The sequence below is a fragment of the Tursiops truncatus genome, chromosome 16 (assembly GCF_011762595.2).
Source record: "Tursiops truncatus isolate mTurTru1 chromosome 16, mTurTru1.mat.Y, whole genome shotgun sequence".
Classification (NCBI taxonomy): domain Eukaryota; kingdom Metazoa; phylum Chordata; class Mammalia; order Artiodactyla; family Delphinidae; genus Tursiops; species Tursiops truncatus.
Window position 1 is genome coordinate 73,815,081 of NC_047049.1, and position 20,715 is coordinate 73,835,795.

Here is a 20,715-nt window from a genome sequence, read left to right on the forward strand (position 1 = left end):
TATATGCTGTCTAAAAGAGACCCACTTCAGACCTAGGGACACATAAAGAGTGACAGTGAGGGGATGGAAAAAGATATTGCATGTAAATGGAAATCAAAAGAAAGCTGGAGTAGCAATTCTTATATCAAACAAAATAGACTTTAAAACAAAGAGTATTACAAGAGACAAAGAAGGACACTACATAATGATCAAGGGGTCAATCCAAGAAGAAGATATAACAATTGTAAATATTTATGCACCCAACATAGGAGCACCTCAATACATAAGGCAAATACTAGCAGCCATAAAAGGGGAAATGGACAGTAACACAATCATATTAGGGGACTTGAACACCGCACTTTCACCAATGGAGAGATCATCCAAAATGAAAATAAATAAGGAAACACAAGTTTTAAACTATACATTAAACAAGATGGACTTAATTGATATTTATAGGACATTCCTTTCAAAAACAACAGAATACACTTTCTTCTCAAGTGCTCATGGAACATTCTCCAGGATAGATCATACCTTCTCTCACAAATCAAGCCTTGTTAAATTTAAGAAAATTGAAATCGTATCGAGTATCTTTTAGACCACAACGCTATGAGATTAGACATCAATGACAGGAAAAAATGTGTAAAAAATACAAACACATGGGGGCTAAACAATACACTACTAAATAACCAAGAGATCACTGAAGAAATCAAAGAGGAAATCAAAAAATACCCAGAAACACGGCTTCCCTGGTGGTGCAGTGGTTGAGAGTCCGCCTGCTGATGCAGGGGACACGGGCTCATGCCCCTGTCCAGGAAGATCCCACATGCCATGGAGCGGCTGGGCCCGTGAGCCATGGCTGCTGAGCCTGCGCGTCCGGAGCCTGTGTTCTGCAATGGGAGAGGCCACAACAGTGAGAGGCCCGCCTACCGCAAAAAAAAAAAAACCTAGAAACAAATGACAAAACATGACGATGACCCAAAACATTTGGGATGCAGCAAATGCAGTTCTAAGAGGGAAGTTTATAGCAATACAATCCTACATTAAGAAACAAGAAACATCTCAAATAAACAACCTAATCTCACACCTAAAGCAATTAGAGAAAGAAGAACAAAAAACCCCCAAAGTTAGCAGAAGGAAAGAAATCATAAAGATCAGATCAGAAATAAATGAAAAGAAATGAAGGAAAAGATAGCAAAGATCAATAAAACTAGAAGCTGGTTCTTTGAGAAGATAAACAACACTGATAAACCATTAGCCAGACTCATCAAGAAAAAAAGGGAGAAGACTCAAATCAATAGAATTAGAAATGAAAAAGGAGAAGTAACAACTGACACTGCAGAAATACAAAGGATCATGAGACATTACTACAAGCAACTACATACCAATAAAATGGACAACCTGGAAGAAATGGACAAATTCTTAGAAATGCACAATCTTCCGAGACTGAACCAGGAAGAAATAGAAAATATGAACAGACCAATCACAAGCACTGAAATTGAAACTGTGATTAAAACTCCTCCAACAAACAAAAGCCCAGGACCAGATGCCTTCACAGGTGAATTTGATCAAACATTTAGAGAAGAGCTAACACCTATCCTTCTCAAACTCTTCCAAAATATAGCAGAGGGAGGAACACTCCCAAACTCATTCTACGAGGCCACCATCACCCTGATAGCAAAATCAGACAAAGATGTCACAAAGAAAGAAAACTACAGGCCTATATCACTGATGAACATAGATGCAAAAATCCTCAACTAATAGTAGCAAACAGAATCCAACAGCACATTCAAAGGATCACACACCATGATCAAGTGGGGTTTATTCCAGGAATGCAAGGATTCTTCAATATACGCAAATCAATCAATGTGATACACCATATTAACAAATTGAAGGAGAAAAACCATATGATCATCTCAATAAATGCAGAGAAAGCTTTCGACAAAATTCAACACCCATTTATGATAAAAACCCTCCAGAAAGTAGGCACAGAGTATACTTTCCTCAACATAATAAAGGCCACATACGAGAAGCCCACAGCCAACATCGTCCTCAATGGTGAAAAACTGAAACCATTTCCACTAAGATCTGAAACAAGACAAGGTTGGTCACTCTCACCACTCTTATTCAACATAGTTTTGGAAGTTTTAGCCACAGCAATCAGAGAAGAAAAAGAAATAAATGTAATCCAAATTGGAAAAGAAGAAGTAAAGCTGTAACTGTTTGCAGATGACATGATACTATACATAGAGAACCCTAAAGATGCTGCCAGAAAACTGCTAGAGTGAATCAATGAATTTGGTAAAGTAGCAGGATACAAAATTAATGCACAGAAATCTCTTGCATTCCTATATACTAATGATGAAAAATCTGAAAGTGAAATCAAGAAAACACTCCCATTTACCATTGCAACAAAAAGAATAAAATATCTAGGAATAAACTTACCTAAGGAGTCAAAAGACCTGTATGCAGAAAATTATAAGACACGGATGAAAGAAATTAAAGATGATACAAATAGATGGAGAGATATACCATGTTCTTGGATTGGAAGAATCAACATTGTGAAAGTGACTCTACTACCCAAAGCAATCTACAGCTTCAATGCAATCCCTATCACACTACCACTGGCATTTTTCACAGAACTAGAAAAAAAAAGTTCACAATTTGTATGGAAACACAAAAGACCCCGAAGAGCCAAAGCAATCTTGAGAAAGAAAAACGGAGCTGGAGGAATCAGGCTCCTGGACTTCAGACTATACTACAAAGCTACAGTAATCAAGATAGTATAGCACTGGCACAAAAACAGAAATATAGATCAATGGAACAGGACAGAAAACCCAGAGATAAACCCACACACATATGGTCACCTTATTTTTGATAAAGGAGGCAAGAATATTCAGTGGAGAAAAGATAGCTCCTTCAATAAGTGGTGCTGGGAAAACTGGACGGCTACATGTAAAAGAATGAGATTTGAACACTCCTTAACACCATACACAAAAATAAACTCAAAATTGATTAAAGACCTAAATGTAAGGCCAGACACTATCAAACTCTTAGAGGAAAACATAGGCAGAACACTCTATGACATAATTCACAGCAAGATCCTTTTTGACCCACCTCCTAGAGAAATGGAAATAATAACAAAAATAAACAAATGGGACCTAATGAAACTTAAAAGCTTTTGCAAAGCAAAGGAAACCATAAAGAAGACCAAAAGACAAGCCTCAGAATGGGAGAAAATATTTGCAAATGAAGCAACTGACAAAGGATTAATCTCCAAAATTTACAAGCAGCTCATGCACTTCAATGTCAAAAAAACAAACAACCCAATCCAAAAATGGGCAGAAGACCTAAATAGACATTTCTCCAAAGAAGATATACAGATTGCCAACAAACACATGAAAGGATGCTCACATCATTAATCATTAGAGAAATGCAAATCAAAACTACAATGAGGTATCACCTTACCGCTGTCAGAATGGCTATATCAAAAAATCTACAAACATTAAATTCTAGAGGGGTGTGGAGAAAAGGAAACCTGTTGCACTGTTGCACTGTTGGTGGGAATGTAAATTGATACAGTCACTATGGAGAACAGTATGGAGAGTCTTTAAAAAACTAAAAATAGAACTACCATATAACTCAGCAATCCCTCTACTGGGCATATACCCTGAGAAAACCATAATTCAAAAAGAGTCATGTACCACAATGTTCACTGCAGCTCTATTTACAATAGCCAGGACATGGAAGCAACCTAAGTGTCCATCAACAGATGAATGGATAAAGAAGATGTGGCACATATATACAATGGAATATTACTCAGCCATAAAAAGAAACAAAATTGAGTTATTTGCAGTGAGATGGACGGACCAAGAGTCTTTCATACAGAGTGAATAAGTCAGAAAGACAAAAACAAATACCGTATGCTAACATATATATGGAATCTAAAAAACAAAGAAACACAATGGTCATGAAAAACCTAGGGGCAAGATGGGAACAAAGACTGGAGACCTAGTAGATAATGGACTTGAGGATATGGGGAGGGGGCAGGGTAAGCTGGGACAAAGTGAGAGAGTGGCATGGACATATATACACTACCAAATGTAAAATAGATAGCTAGTGGGAAGCAGCCACATAGCACAGGGAAATCAAGTAGGTGGTCTGTGACCACGTACAGGGGTGGGATAGGGAGGGTGGGAGGGAGGGAGACGCAAGAGGGAAGAGCTATGGGGATATATGTATGTGTATGACTGATTCACTTTGTTATAAAGCAGAAACTGACACAGCATTGTAAAGCAATCATACTCCAATAAAGATGTTAAAAAAACAAAACAAAACAAAAAAACTTCTGAAAGACATACACTCTTTCCAAAATGTTAGTGACAAAATAATAATAATAATAATAAAACATCTTTTTAAAATTAAAAACATTTTCATTAAAACTTAATTCTCAGTTTTTCAAGTTCATTCATTTATTTATTCAATTATTAAATAAAGCTGTACTGAGTATCTACACAAGGCCCTCGCTTAAGTACTGGCAACATAAAAACAAGTAATATAGGATTCTTGCTCATGGGGTGTGAGAGCAACAAACACAGTCTCAGCAAAAAAGATTATTTTCTGCTACACTACTGTGGCTCACTTTCCATGTGCTCATCCATGACTTTAATTCTTCACAGGAATTCTTAAAACTCACTTACTCATTGTTTCTGGAATGCTTACTATGTGTCAGAACTTAGAGGATGCAAAGATCCGTCACGCCTAATGTTGGCCTGTAGGAGGGAAGCCTTCACACTAGAACATCAAAGCTGTGTTACCTGGAGTTAGACACTTCATAGTCTCTGGGGACATCACTTTTTCCCTTTGTCCCTCCCTCTACATAAAATTAAACTATTAAGGACCTTGGTGAGGTCTAAATTAAAATCACCATTCTCCAAACTCTCACCATGCCCAGGCATTCCTTTTATATACCTCATCTCACTGAATCCTTTCAACAGCCACTCCACAAAGTGGGCCTGATTGCCCTCATCGGCAGAATGAATGGGAAAGCAGAGGCCAAGATAAGTCAAGAAACAGGGCAACACAATTGGTAGGTTTTAATCCAGGTCTTGAATCCAGAGCTGCTGGGTGCAAAGCTGATGCCCATATCCACTAACTATACTACTTACTATATGGAAGTACTGCTAAATAGCTACGCCAACATAAAATACTGTTACTCTTAAAGGAAGATGAGCATGTGTACAAATAAATATGCACAATGTGCTTAGTAAACTTGAATAATTTTAGCATTCAAATAGACAGCAACTAAAACACTAAATATTGTACTGATAATGCAGTTTCAATAAAGTTAAAAAAAAGGTTATTAGATCTTTGTTGAAAATCAGCATGATAAAATATTTGGGGGAAAACCCCAAAACAATGTGTTTAAGTTGATGGGAAATACACAGACACACAGAGAGTTATACATTAATTATATACATTATTACTTACACACTATTACATTTATATCAGTCCCTTCTGCAAATAGATCAATGAAAAATATTGCAGTATATTAAAAAAAAGTAACAGAGGTATATCCTTTTTCAGACTGGAAACTACGTTAGAAGCAGACAGTTTTGTGGCTTAATGTGAAACAGTATGGCACGATGCACTGATAACAGTAGTATTTGATGGTGGGAAAAATATAATTATAAACTCTAATGTATATATTTCTTGAGTGCACCTAGTTAAAGTAGGTCACATTTATATTAGTAAAGGCAGGTTTTTTATAATTTTGTGATACGAAGACCACAAATTTGTTTCTTATTCTCTATTAAAGGGTTTGAAACTTAGAATGGATTTAACTATGCAGTGAACTGATTTTTTAAAGTATATCTAAGTATCAATATGATCTATTTACTCAGAAAGATGATGCTGTGATAGTACTACATGAAGTTATTGTTCTGGAATGTTCTCACTCATAAACAAGACTGATGAATAACCTCTGAACCCGGCACCAGGGTTACCAGGTAACATCAGCTTCCATTAAAGAAAATTATTAACAAATAAATTTAAAGTCATAGATCAAATATAAAATGTGTAGATATTTTCTAAGCAAAAGTGAATCAATTAACTATTCTAGGGCATTAGAAGACACATCTCACATCTTGTTAATTTCCCCCCAACTTACTATAATTATTAAAATATAGTATTAATAAAAAAATAATGTTCCAGGTAACCTGGCACATGTTAGGCAATCAATACAAATCTGTTGAATGGACAACATTTGACCTTCAGTGATAGCTTTTTTCTTAATATTTTAATATCTTAAATTTTTTCTAAGTACTTATATTAATAAGTAGAGGAATTTGAATGACACAACATCTTTTTTTCTTTTTTTTTTTTGCGGTACGCGGGCCTCTCACTACTGTGGCCTCTCCCGTTGCGGAGCACAGGCTCCGGATGCGCAGGCTCAGCGACCATGGCTCATGGGCCCAGCCGCTCCGCGGCATGTGGGATCTTCCCAGACCGGGGCACGAACTTGTGTCCCCTGCATCGGCAGGCGGACTCTCAATTACTGCACCACCAGGGAAGCCTGACACTACATCTTTTAAAGGCGTTAAAGTTTTAGGAGTCACCTTCTAAAACATTACATTTTTCTCTATTTGGACTTTTTTCCAACTATAAAAGGGTGAGAGTGTGAAAGCTCAAGTTAATGAAACTCACTGCTAATCTTTTTGGATGCTGGGGCAAATTAATTTATTGCATCATTTCCCTAGCTGCAAGGGAACGATAAATCAAGAGGGATTCATGGATCACTTAGCATTTACTCAATTCACAATAAAACATTTGTTTAGTGACTGTTTTGTACTGCCATTAAGCAATACTATGATGAATACGATGGGGGTGCCAGTCCTCAAGGAACTCAGTCTCAGGGGTAAACAATCAAGGAAATCAAGAAGTTGCAATATAGAGCCATAAGTGCTGGGTAACTATGAAGGGAGGGGTTGGGGAAAGAACGTGGTGAGCTTAACTCTGCCTGGGGAGAAGATGAGCAGGGCACGGGGAAAGATATCAGCATTCTGGTGAGATTCCATCTAGGTCTTGAAGATGAATACACATTTGTCAGGAAAGGGGGTTCAGGGTACTCCATGCAGAGTGATGAGTAGGTGCAAGCACAGTGTTTGTATAATTCCGAGGAAACAGTAAGACACCGGAATGTGGAGCATACGTAGGACGCATGGAAGAGAGTAGTTTATACGAGCTTGCATAGAAACTCAGTCGTGAAACCAACTGAGTTCCCCCCTCAGTTATGAAAACCAAACATGGTTCCAGACATTGCCCAATGTTCCCCTAGGGGACAAAATCACCCTGATTGAGAAGCACTGATTTAGAGGAAAAGGGTTTTGCATTAAGAGAGCAAAAGTTCCGGTTATCACAGTTTATCCTTCTTAGTAATTAGATAGGAATGACTCATGACATAATTTTTCTGTAACCCATTTTTCCTTGTTACATGTAAAGTGAGGACATTACTTATCTCACAGAGCTACTTTGAAGACTAAATAAGAGATTCTGAAGTAAACATATGTGTTAGGGGACTCACACAGGGACTGGACCATGACAGTGCCTTGGAAATGTGAGACGGTCCAGCATATTAAAGGGGAAACTCAATTGTGTTAATTGTTTTGCACTGTACAGATAATCAGTTTAGATTAAAATGGTTTTTATTAGTTGAAAAAATGTCTCAGAAGGATAGCTCTCAGAACCACCATGGTGCTATTTTGTTTACAACTCTGAGACAGGCTCTCAAATGTCTTTATCTTTTTTTTCTAAACAGGAAATAAAGGTACTGCGATCAGAAGTTAAGACTATGCTCAAAGTCAGTGGTAACTCATGGAAGACGAACATTAAGTTGAGATTTTGGCCACTCATTACTTGCTTCTATTTGCTACCATTGTTTCAAAACTGTGTGTAGTTTATAATGTGGTACTTGGAAATAAGCTATATGTTAATATATAATTAAGTAATTTACCAGGAGGAGAAGCTTTTTTAAATTAAAGACTCATCTTTTTTTATAGATCTATCTCTACTGGTTTTCCAAAATGAAAACAAGTCTTCAATCTTCTAAGGCCAGAATCCATGTGTAGGCATTCCCAACTCCCTTTTATCTTATAGAATGATGCTTGCAAAGTATGATCCCCTTTTTTACTTTTTAAAATGATTAAATTGTGTGCCATGCTTTTATGAGGATTAATCACAACAATTTTCATATTGCAAAGGATTTGATAGAAGATTTAAAATGGGGTAGATTTCAAGAGCAGGACAACGATATAAAGCTTGTGCCATGAATCCAACAAGTTGCTGTCTAGGAAAATAAGTAGCACTTTACTTCTCTTTGTTCAATGGTCTCAGTCAAAGAATATATAAAGACTTGTCTTTTTTTTCCCCAAAAAAAGCTCAGAGAGTAACAAATTAAACATACACGTATCATACACTACCAAATGTAAAATAGATAGCTAGTGGGAAGCAGCCGTATAGCACAGGGAGATCAGCTCAGTGCTTTGTGACCACCTAGAGGGGTGGAATAGGGAGGGGGGAAGGGAGATGCAAGAGGGAGGGGATACGGGGGTATATGTATGCATATAGCTGATTCACTTTGTTATACAGCAGAAACTAACAAAACATTGTAAAGCAACTATGCTCCAATAAAGATGTTAAAAAAAATACACATATCTAGTAGTAGCCAATATCATAAATAAAAAGTGTTAGGCAAACACGTAATTTTATGCCAAGAGAAATAAACTACAGAATTTAACTCAATAAAACTATCTCCACTTTTATGTGGACATAAGTCACATAATTTTGCAACTATACCTTCTACTTGTTTTCATAAAACATCATTTAAAATTTAGTGTTGTGGTAGAGAACAGAAAACAAAATCAAGACCTCTGAGCACAGTGAGGTTCAAAGGCCGATGGAATAAAATACACAAAATTCTGACTTCAATGGTTTTCTTTCAACCATCAGCTGAAGCATGACTACAAACATAAATAAAAAGGGGCTGATGGTAGACACACATGGTTCAGGACAGCTGTATCTCATTCCTACATCAGTAATCCTCAAATATTAGTCCAACGTTCCCACAGTATCATAAGCACTCTTCGCCCCTCCATTCCTATCAGATGTGTAATTTCTGTTTTTACAGAATGAGTATTTTAATGTTACGCAAATGTATCTTTTTCAGATAGCAGAATTGCCCAACAGAATTTTGCTTTAGACCCCACTAAACCCAGAGTCATGTCTGATAATCAACAGTCATGTCTGATAATCATGTCTGATAATCAACTGTTGGTCCCCAGGGTCTGCCTGTGACTGATGTTTATTTCTCAGTTGATTCTACAGTTTTATTTATATTTGTTCTGCCTTAATTTTCTATTTTGTTGATAATTATTAGGTTTTATTCTTTTTATAATCTATCCAAAATATTTTTTGGGGGGGTAAAAAAAGCAGAGTGCAGACATCAATACAAACAAGTGAACAGTAGAGAATGAAAATGTTTAAAGAAAAGAAATTAATAATATAAAGAGAAATACGTTTGAACATTAAGATGGCTAAGTTAAATATGGTAAAGTTCCCAATTGCAGAATACTTGTAATCAAAGTTATCATTGATCATATTATTAATATTCAGATAAAGTAAAATAATTTGTTTTAAATATCTCTTCAATATAGGAATATAACTTAGGGATCCTAAATATATGAAATTATTTATCCCTTAGTATCACATGTGCTACTGTTGTGATACTAAGAATGCAATATAATTTCAAAGTGAAATTTCACATTCTTCCAAGAAAAATAATTTTATGTATGAAGGGCTTACATTACTGTTGGCTGATGAGATCATCACATCCATTTGGACCATCTACTCTTTTTCTAAAATGCAAAAGTGAAGCAATGTAAAGCATATGGGACTTTAACTGGCTTTGAGCTTTGCCAAGAAAAGTCAGAAATTTAATAGGTTAGTAGATGGAGGCATAAGAATGATTCAAGTACTTCCTAGAGAGTTTACTTGGGTAGCACTATTACCTGATCAGACAACATTAGACTCTGTTCAATTATTCACAAGTGCAGAAATGCTATAGTGTTTTACCTCTTAATGTCCCACAAGCCCCTAGCAAAGTTTTTAAAGGTAAGGCACCTCAATCAGGAGTCTTTAGACTAGAATGTCCCCTTAACATGACAGGTTAAAAAAAAAAGATTTTAAAGATGAAAATATTGGTGAAGGAGAAGAGGGAAGTGAACAGCCATGCCTTAATGAAATCAGGATGAGCTGCTCACCAAAATATTAGATTTGCTGGACCTTTGACTTTGTCCAAATCCTTTAAAAATGATGCCCATCTCTCTGATTCCACAGAGCATACCAGATATAATATCTGATCTGATGAATTACCATTTTTATTGGTCATTATTTTATATATTTAGTTCATTGGCTAAGTCAGTTCCTAGCTGTGGTATAATTTCATCTGCTTGTGCCTAAGATTAAAATGCATTTGAATTATTCATCATTCATTTCACAAATATTTTCTAAAGTCTAATATTGTTCAAGCATGGAGGATCCCGGAAGAATGTATCTTTTGTTCCAAAATGTTCACTCTTAAAAGTCAACACAAAGTGCTAAAATGATGATGGGAATAAGAAAAAGTCTGATATAATAGTAAATATCTATGACAAATATGTATATTTTTGGAGCTGTTTGATGTATTACTATAACATAACACAGATCTTCACAATCAACTCAGCGTCTATATTGTTCCTGCCCTATAATAAATATAGGATACATTTATCTTTTATATTAGATTTGAAAAATTAATCGTAATTAATTTAGGGAACCTCTCTGATTAAAGGGAGTTAATGGCAAGTGAAAAAAATAGTAAAAAATGCAAAGTGAAGTATGCTTAACCCAAGGTTCATTTCAGACACTGTTAATTTCCCTCTCAATAGCTGTTTCATGTGGTGGCAGTATGGTAAATTTTAGAGAGATTTTTAATCTTCCTCTGTCCAGATCCCAGGCACTCAGTGATACAAAGAATTTAGAAAAATGGATTTATCTTACTGGAAAAGCTTTGTCTATACTAATGTAGAACCCTAAAACATAATGGACATCCCTGCCTGAATCCTTTCAAAGAAATTCCTACATGAGAAGAATCTGTGGCCTTATTACACCTCTGTTCACCACAGAGAAGAATTATACGCAAGGCCAATCCAGCTTGATCCCCAAAGGAAATACAAAGGCATCTTGTCAATAAGCACTATCTTGTACTGTGTCTAGGGATGCTCAGTGTGTATGTGCTGTGCCTCTCTGTGTATTTTGTTCTCCATTTGTCCTCCAAAATAAATATTTAGGAGAGAGCTGAAAATATCAACTGTTTCCTTAAATGTAAGGATAACTCTGCCCAGACATATTATTTGGGTAAATTAGGTCCCCTAAGGTAAAGGAGATAGCTATTCCTCATGAATTAATTTAATACCTAGGTAACAGAGTTTTCAGCATCTTTATTGGTCTCCATTACCTGAACATCGGAGGCACATTTTTGTCTTAACACGGATACTTGAACTTTTTATAATGTCAACTGTGAAACACTGATGGTTTTATATTGAAGGAAAAAAATGTCACCAGTACGAAATAAAGTTGAGTATGTTGTACATAAGGAGTGCTGACATGGACCCAAGTTTCCACTCAGCTTCAAAGAAGTTTGCATTTACTAGGTTTTTTTTTTTGTGGTATGCGGGCCTCTCACTGTTGCAGCCTCTCCCGCTGCAGAGCATTGGCTCTGAACGCGCAGACTCAGTGGCCGTGGCTCACGGGCCCAGCCGCTCGCCGGCATGTGGGATCTTCCCAGACCGGGGCACGAACCCACAACCCCTGCATCGGCAGGCGGACTCTCTCTCAACCACTGTGCCACCAGGGAAGCCCTACTGGTTTATTTTTAAACTCTAAATAAAATAACATCAGAGTATGTCAGAAGGTGTCTTTGACGAAAACTTTCTGATGACACCTTATCTCCTTCCCTTCCAATGGGAAGCGCACCGTCTCCAGTTATGGGTGGTTGGAGTCTAAAGGAAAGACTTCAGTAACTACCTCTATGGTCTACACAGTCATTACACAGTCATTCTGAGAAAAAAAGTCTCCACTGCAGCTCAAATAAATAATCGGATTTACATTTCTTGCTGGTGAAGAGGAGGAACTATATGTCAGACAGGCAAGAGATATGATCCCAGGTTTAACTACCAACCCCGACAAACACACATCCCTAATTCAGTTATTCTGCCTAAAAATTTACTAGTATCAACTTATTTTGCTGGGTGAATCACGCAACTACGAAGGAGTGACATTTAATAAACTTTGGTAGCTGTGTTCGAACACTAATCTTATAATAATGTCACTGCCAAACTATAAAATCCCTTTGCTTCTGATAGACGTGTGACATCAGGACACTGGCTGGATGCCAATTGGCAGAAGTCGGCAATGCTTTTGGCCTAAGGGTCACTACCTGGAGGGGCAGGCAAGGGGAAGGTATCGTCACATTAGGCAACAGGCCCCATGTGGAAATGGAATAAAATTTCCTTGGTACCTTCGGTCACACCTTTTGTGCCCTTTCCCCCATTTGCTTCTGATACTTAATGTCTCAATGAATGACTTGATCCTTCAACAAAGGCTCAACTCAGATTCTTTATTCAACCCAGGTAGCAATGATCATCATCAGTTGATATCATTACTGCTATTATTATTGAAGAGCTTTAAGCCAGGCATTGACCAGATATGTTTCTATTTATAAACAATGACTCTGGCAGTTGGGTGAAGATGAGATCGAACAGGGACAAAAATAGAAATGAGAAGGTGATTTAGGGATGACAGTGGAAGACGGCTGAGACCAGAAAGTGGTGAATGTGACTTGGACTGGGGGCATGGCCTTTGACACAGAGACATGAAGATGTTAGGTCAGTGGTTCGGAACCTCAGCTGCACATCAGAATCATCTGAAGAGCCTTCTACAGTTCTGAAGCCCAGCTCCACCCTCAGAGCTGTTGGCTTACTTTTCTGGGTGCAGCCTGAGCTCTCAGGAAATGACCTTTTCACAGTGAGGGCTGAGAACCACTGGGTCCCAGCAAGGCTTTGGAGGACTTGATGGATTAGACGTGGAGAGGTTAAGACGAGGGAGGTCATTTGTATGACAGCTACAATTGTGGCAGATGAGTAACTAGTTTACTTATAGTGCAATTTCCAGAGGAAAAGAAGACTGGAAGCCCAGATTTGAATGTGAACTCTCCTGATGATTTTGATTTGGCAATTTTTTAAACACATGTGTATCAATTGTGTGTAGGCCAAAGAAAACTCACCAAAACTATAAAATAAACAACCTAAGATAGCCCTAACATTCAGGGGACCAGTCGCAACTTCTGCCTTAAATCAGGGAGGTTAAACTCTAATTATGGATCTCAGACTGTCACAGAATGCAGGAGTGAAATTCTCTGGAGACTCCTGGAAACACATCGATTAATTACTTGATACCTCATTAAGAATAAAGGTGACCTGGAGTATTTGGTGCACTGCAATTGTGAATTTATTTTCTCCCTCCTTCTCTCCCTCCTTCCCCCCTCCTCCTTTCTAAGGAAGCATAATTTGTTTTTCCAAGGTTATGGGTTAAGGAGCAGATATCTTATTAAGATATCTTAAGCAGATATTAAGATATCTTAAGCAGATATATTAAGCAGATATCTTATATCTTATTAAGTCTCAGGTCTGTGCTACTTCTCAAATGTGGTTTTCAGCAGACTTTTTTGGGGGGAGGGGGTGGTCAGGGGGGCTGTTATAAAGTTTTACTTTTGAAAATACAATTTATATACATCGGACGCTTTTCTAAATACATACCAGAATTTCAACAAGTCTACCACGTTCCCAACAATATTTTGAAAGTTGAATACAATAAAGCAATGAATCTTGTAATAAAGTATCTGTTAGTGATAAAATACCACACACACACACACACACACACACACACACACACAGTACTCATCAAAGTAGTCTGAACTGAATTAAATCAGGAGCTCCAAGGCTTATATCTCATGAGAATCTAATTTCAGAATATTCCCTTCAAGAGTATTCATTAAACCATGAAACTTTCAAATACTGTATTTTTCTTGGTTTTATGTCATATTTATGTCATTATATACCAAGGGAGTACTTGTCACAAAAGCTAAGAGGATCAAAGGATCATTAATTAATTCCCATTTAGTTCATAATTTGGTACTCAATTTTGTCCAAGACTGAACTAATTTTGGGAAAAAAAGTTTACATCCTTCTGTTAGACTTTTGAGCTACAGATACTATATCTATAAACATACCAGGGGATCTGTCATATTTCATATACTTGAGTTCCATAGAGTTGTATATTAAATCTTATTAGTTTCAGAACCATATGAGCATGGAATTTCCTTTCTCGACTGGCATGAATGTATTCTTAATTTATATTAATCCCATAACAAAGGAAATGAAGGGTCTTGGGGAGTCTTGTAGGTCATACTATAAACACATACGCTAAGTAGAAAAGACAAAGGTCATCTCTGACACGTGAATTTTACTCTCCAGAACAAATTTCATCCTCAGTCAACAACAAGAAAAGCAGACATGGCTGAACATCCTTAGGTATGATTCAAAGAATGGGTAAGCAAACACTGAAGCTTTTATGTACCTGTTCCAGGTAGGATCATCAAACCAATCCCATGTATCAAGGACTGTGCTGTGTGCTGAACTCTCCGTGTAGGAAAAAACCAGATGCCATGTCACCACAAAAGCTGAAAACCAAACAAATAAAGAAGGAGTAAATAAACCTAAAACAAGATAAAAGAAGAAGTAGGATACTTGGATCACTTGATTGTGAAATGGCATTTTAATTAAATGACAGATTTCATAAATGGAGATTCATCCCAGACTTTCCCCAAATGGACCTCATCAAGGAAACCCTTTCATTCCATAATACCTGTTAGCATCCTGCTGCAGGAGTGATCCACGGCAGTTACTGGGGAAACAGTGAGCTGTGTACCCTACTTTTCCACGAGATGCCACATCTCGTAGACTCTGTCATATACGGTCACATGTTCGCAGGTTGAAACTTCCAATAGCTGGGAGTACTTTATATGCTTCCCCATTAAAATATGCACATGAGGCACATATATTTAAAACACATAGAAAGCTAAGTGTTGAGTTTCCTTCACAAGTTTCATAGCGAATTAGCGAAGAACCACTCACCTGACTAGTACAATTTATTTCATGGCAACAAGTATTTGACATTCATCCATCATTTTGATCAATATTTACTGAGTGAATAACATGAACCAGATATTGGGTTGAGAAAATGAATAGGACTTGGTCCTGCCTTCAAAAAACCCAAGTCCACTCAAGTGGGCAAGGCCACGTTGGACCCTCATCAACCCTGAGGACTCAGTCATTGTGTTCACAGTGCAGACAGGGTACAGGGGTGGCATCACTGAGCAGAGAGTCTTTAAGCTGAGCCTTGAATGTTGAGTAGAAGAGTGACAGGCAGACAAAGAGATACGCCGGCGAAGCAGGGTTGAGGGAGGAGAAGGGTGTTATTCAGGCAGCATGTTCAAACACAGGAAGCTGTGAGGGAGAACGGCATGTTCTGAAAGCTGCCTTATATCGGGCCTACAATAATGTGAGGGAACAGAACATGCACAAAGGAAATGGCGGAACATCCTTTTACAGATTTAAAGGGCTGTAAATCAGTCCACGGCACGGCGGTACAAACGAAAGCACCCACTCCAATAACTGTACAGAAGCTGAACCTATTCCCAAGCTCCTCTACACACGTCATCGCATCGTGGCTTCACAAGGCTGAGGGGTCTGCCCAAGACCTGAAGGTAACTGGTGTAAGTTCATCTGTATCATTTTTCAGATTCTGCATCGATGGGATGTCATATGGGATTTGTCTCTCTCTGACTTATTTCACTTAGTATGATAATCTCTGGGTCCATCCATGTTGCTGCGAATGGCAGTATTTCATTCTTTTTTATGACTAATATACTTATTTACAAAACAGAAACGGACTCACAGACATTGGAAATAAACTTATGGTTACCAAAACGAAGGTGGGGGAGGGATAAATTGGGAATTTGGGCCTAACAGATACACACTACCATCTATAAAGTAGATAAACAAGGACCTACTGTATGGCACAGGGAGCTCTACTCAATATCTTGTAATAACCTATAATGGAAAAGCATCTGAAGTTACATACATATGTGTGTGTGTGTGTGTGTCTGTGTGTGTGTGTGTGTGTATAAAACTGAATCACTTTGCTCTACACCTGAATCATTGTAAATCACCTACATTTAATAAAAATAAAAAATTTAAAAGCTTCATACAATTGGAAAAAAAAAGTGATTCGTGTAGACCAGTCCAGTGCCCTCTCTGTGCAGGGAGCGGTGCATGTGGCATGTGGTATGGACGTTCCAGTCTCTGTCCTATTTCATGACGTGTGCTTTCCCGACTGTACTGCCGTGTGGACTCCGGGTACAACCAAACCACGGCCACCATCACCTTTCCTGTTTCCAATTTCAGGAAGTCAAGCGTGGGATAGAAAAATTGTGATTAATTCCACATGTTTTCACCTGGATTTTGATATCTTTAATAAAAGAGTTCTCCGTGTGGCCATACTGAAGGCAAGACTGGTCCAGCAACCGTGGAGAAACCGGTGATTCTGTCTACACCCAGCTCTGATCCTCAAACGCCCTCTGTGGACGTAACTGTTATATATGAGCCTCTCTCAGGCCTGGTGGTTCTCGCTTCTGACTTCACCAGCACTTTAATAACTTTGCTGATGTAGTGTGTGGATAAAAGGGCTTTGAACTCTAGGCAGAGGTTGGAATTAGTGCATCTATTCAGAGAGGAATGGAGTCCAGCACTCATTCGTAACATGTAAAAATGGGGAGAGAAAGCATGGAGATGAGGGCAAAGCAGGTTTAGTAATGCAAAAATGAAGAAACCTTGTCTATGACACATAGCTTATATAAGAAAAACTCTAAAGGAGCCTGTGGCATTCTCCAAAGGATGAGAAATATAGTTGCTGAGGCTGGAAAGATTGTAGAGGATTTTTTCCCTTCCTCTTCTCTCTCCTCCCACTTTTTCTCTTTTAAACTCCTGAAGTGAAACTGCTTAGAATACATCTTACTCAGTTCAATTTCTCAGCATGAAGGTGAGAGACTGGAAAAATATTTCGGTAGCCCTGAAATCTCCTTGCCCTCATGAAAGAGGATAGAAGTTTTTATTTTCAATGCTTTTCCAGTTGAGAAACTGTATGCTTGTTACAGGCTTTCTGAGACCTTACAACATATTAGGAATTATTTTGGCTTTAAAGAAGCGTGATGGCTTAAAAAGGCAGCTTCTGCTACAGAGGCTCTCAAGATAGAAACCAATGCCAGGCAACAGATGAACAGTAATGCCTAGAATACAGACAGACACTGGATGTAAGACAGACAAAATCCAAATGACAGTATCATCCAGATATGCAACTTCCAGCAATGACCTTGTGTTACAGCTGCTTGACAAACCACACTTGTTACCACAGAAGTAAGCTTGTTCTTGACATGCAGCAGAGAGCAGATGAAGCAGAAGCATTATTTGAAACCAAAACGTAGAAGCAAATAAACGAATCAAAAATACCTGTGAGCAACCTAATGGAAGAAAACTTGGATAAGTCATTTAAAAGAGAAACTGGACTACACACAACATTCTAAAATGAGTAATTTATAGAAAAAAATTATTTCGAATGTATTTCCCATTTGTTTGTATGAATACTTAGGAAATTCATGGGGTCCAACCGATTTGACCTCAGTGATTTGCTGTATAATCCAGCATTTGCCGGCACGATAGAAATTGGTTCTCTAGAGAAACCTGACAGGGCTTCCCTGGTGGTGCAGTGGTTGAGAGTCCGCCTGCCGATGCAGGGGACACGGGTTCGTGCCCCGGTCCGGGAAGATCCCACATGCCGCGGAGCTGCTAGGCCCGTGAGCCATGGCCACTGAGCCTGTGCGTTCGGAGCCTGTGCTCTGCAACGGGAGAGGCCACAACAGTGAGAGGCCCGCGTACCGCAAAAAATAAATAAATAAATAAATAAAAATAGAGAAACCTGACAACTAGCCCCTGTAAACTCTGGAATGAGAAATCGGGTTCTATGAAAATTTGTACCAAAAGAACCTGGATGCTTAATCCATGCAAGAAGAAGTCGGGGCAGGTGGATTGGTAGATGAGATGAGGGAGGTACAGGCAGAGGGAAGGAGAATTAATTATTTCCCTTATAGTACTAACACACCAGGCATTGATTTCTCATCTGATCATCTCAACAACCTTGTGAAGAAGGTATCATCGTCACTAGTTTACAAATGAATTATTATTTTTTTTGAGAGGCTAATTTACTTAATACACAACAAGAAGTGGCCTGAACTGGGATTTGAAACTATGTTTGCCTGATACTTAGGTGATTTTCCTAATTAAAACCACAGTAATCCTCAAACAGTAAGCAATATGTAAATTTAAAAATCTCAATAGCAATCAAACAAACCCAAAATTTAAAAAATGACACAGACTGCATTAGCTACAATTATAAATAATAAAATGCAGATGGGACTATTGGGAAAACAATGGATAAACTCATATATTTTGGTGGTATTATGCATATGTAGAACCCACTGAATCACTGATCTCACACATACCTATATTTAGGGTCCTGAAATATATTCATATCTTTGGACCTACTAATCCCACTCACAAATTATCCCAAAGAAACAATTCAAAATTAGGAAAATGTTCATTGTAGCATTATTCATAATACTAGTGAATAACAGAAACTATTTGTGTATCCCACAGCAGGGCATCTAAGAAAATGTTTGTATATTAACTCCACAGTATATTAAGTAGCCAATAAAGTAATAACTAAGGCACAATATAGAGACGTAACCAGAATAAAGAAAATTGTGGTGCTAGGATAGAGTAGCTGTGAGTGCATTAAAAAATCTTAACCCCATTCTCATAATATATTTTAAAATTGTACTCATTTGAAATACCTACTGAATAAAAATACAGACCCACAAACATGATATATATTTGGAATACGTGTTTACATGGTGAAATGGTCTCCAGCACATAAAATATTATTTTGTTACATCGTTAAGTATTTGATAGTGGAGGAAGGAGGTAGGAGATGAAAGAGATATACTTAGTATGATGCTGAGATTATATATATATACACATATTTTAACAGAATGGTGACAATCAATTTCTTATAATGACAGTCCACAGAAAACTTAGATTACAAAACCAAGAAGATCTGTTGACATAATTGCTAATGCATGTGATTTTAAATGAATCTATGATCAACAGTCTTTTCCACACTGTAACATAACTTTCACCTTCTTACATTCCCTCTATCCCATTTTCTAAAGGAAAAAAAAAAGCTAAAGAAAATTGGCTGAGCCTCAGAATCTCCCATTTCTTCATTTTCTTAAGACATCACCCATCTCCCAAACAGAGTCTCCTCCATCCCTGGGAAGCCATTTAGTCTTCCCAGGGCAGGGAGAAGGTGCATTTGAAGAGACAATAGCTAACTCACAGCTACTGGCTTCTGTCTCACGTAAGAACAAGGGTGAACTAGCAAGTGTTCGTCATTTGTCTCAGATGGTATCTATTCATCTCTCTCTGGTCGTGATCTCATTCCTGGTTTTAGGCAGTAAATTTCTAGGATTTGCTGCTCCAAAATATCTCCTACCCTCTAGAAGTGAGATTAAGGTGGAAAAACTACATGGCCTATCTCCTGGCTCAACAGCTCTTAGAAAGCAAAGGAACATCCATCCTAAGTCTGTAAATCTCACAAATCATTAGAAATTCACAAACCGAGCTGATCTCCCTGTGCTATGAGGCTGCTTCCCACTAACTATCTACCTTACGTTTGGTAGTTGCTTTGTGACCGCCTGGAGGGGTGGGGTACGGAGGGTGGGAGGGAGGAAGACGCAAGAGGGAAGAGATATGGGAACATATGTATATGTATAACTGATTCTCTTTGTTATAAAGCAGAAACTAACACACCATTGTGAAGCAATTATACCCCAATAAAGATGTAAAAAAATAAAAAAATAAAAAGAAATTCACAAACCACATCCCCTGCCTCTCCCCCGGCAGTTCCTTATACATTTACATATAAAGAGAAATGCAGAATTAAATGTAATTCAAGTACTGCTCAATCTCTTTTGTGTAAGTCAGCCTTTCCATTAGCGTTCCTCTCTCACTCTTTCTTTAAACACACACACACACACACACACACACACACACACACACACACACACACACACACACAGTGTAGAGGGGTATGGCTTCAGTAAACTCAGGAAGAGAAGAAACATTCTGCATCTCAAAACATGACTTAGTCTATCTCCCTTGACCTATGCGGCAGGGCTCCTTATCCATGTGGGCGCTCCTAGCACGGCTGACATTTAGAATTAGGCTCGCCACTGGCATGCATACCATTTGTTACTTCTTGACCAATTAAAGTTGGGTAGACATTTCTGTTTAACTCAGCCTCATCCAACCTCCTGCTGACAGTGCAGCCTTCTCTGACGTCTGACTGCGATGCACGTTCAGCCCTGGGGTGCTGCAGCCCTCAGGTAAGAACCACTGACACATTCTGCAGCTG

The 20,715-nt window shown here is 38.1% G+C and overlaps 1 protein-coding gene across 3 annotated transcripts in view; it reads right to left on the bottom strand.

Annotated features, from left to right (window-relative positions):
- Nucleotides 1-20,715, bottom strand: part of CHRM3 (cholinergic receptor muscarinic 3) — a 516,259-nt gene that overhangs the window by 229,388 nt on the left and 266,156 nt on the right. For all 3 annotated transcript variants that reach the window (XM_073793631.1, XM_073793630.1, XM_073793632.1), the window contains exon 4: nt 14,704-14,806. The gene's annotated coding sequence lies outside the window, so the exon portion shown is untranslated. The remainder of the gene's footprint in view (nt 1-14,703; nt 14,807-20,715) is intronic.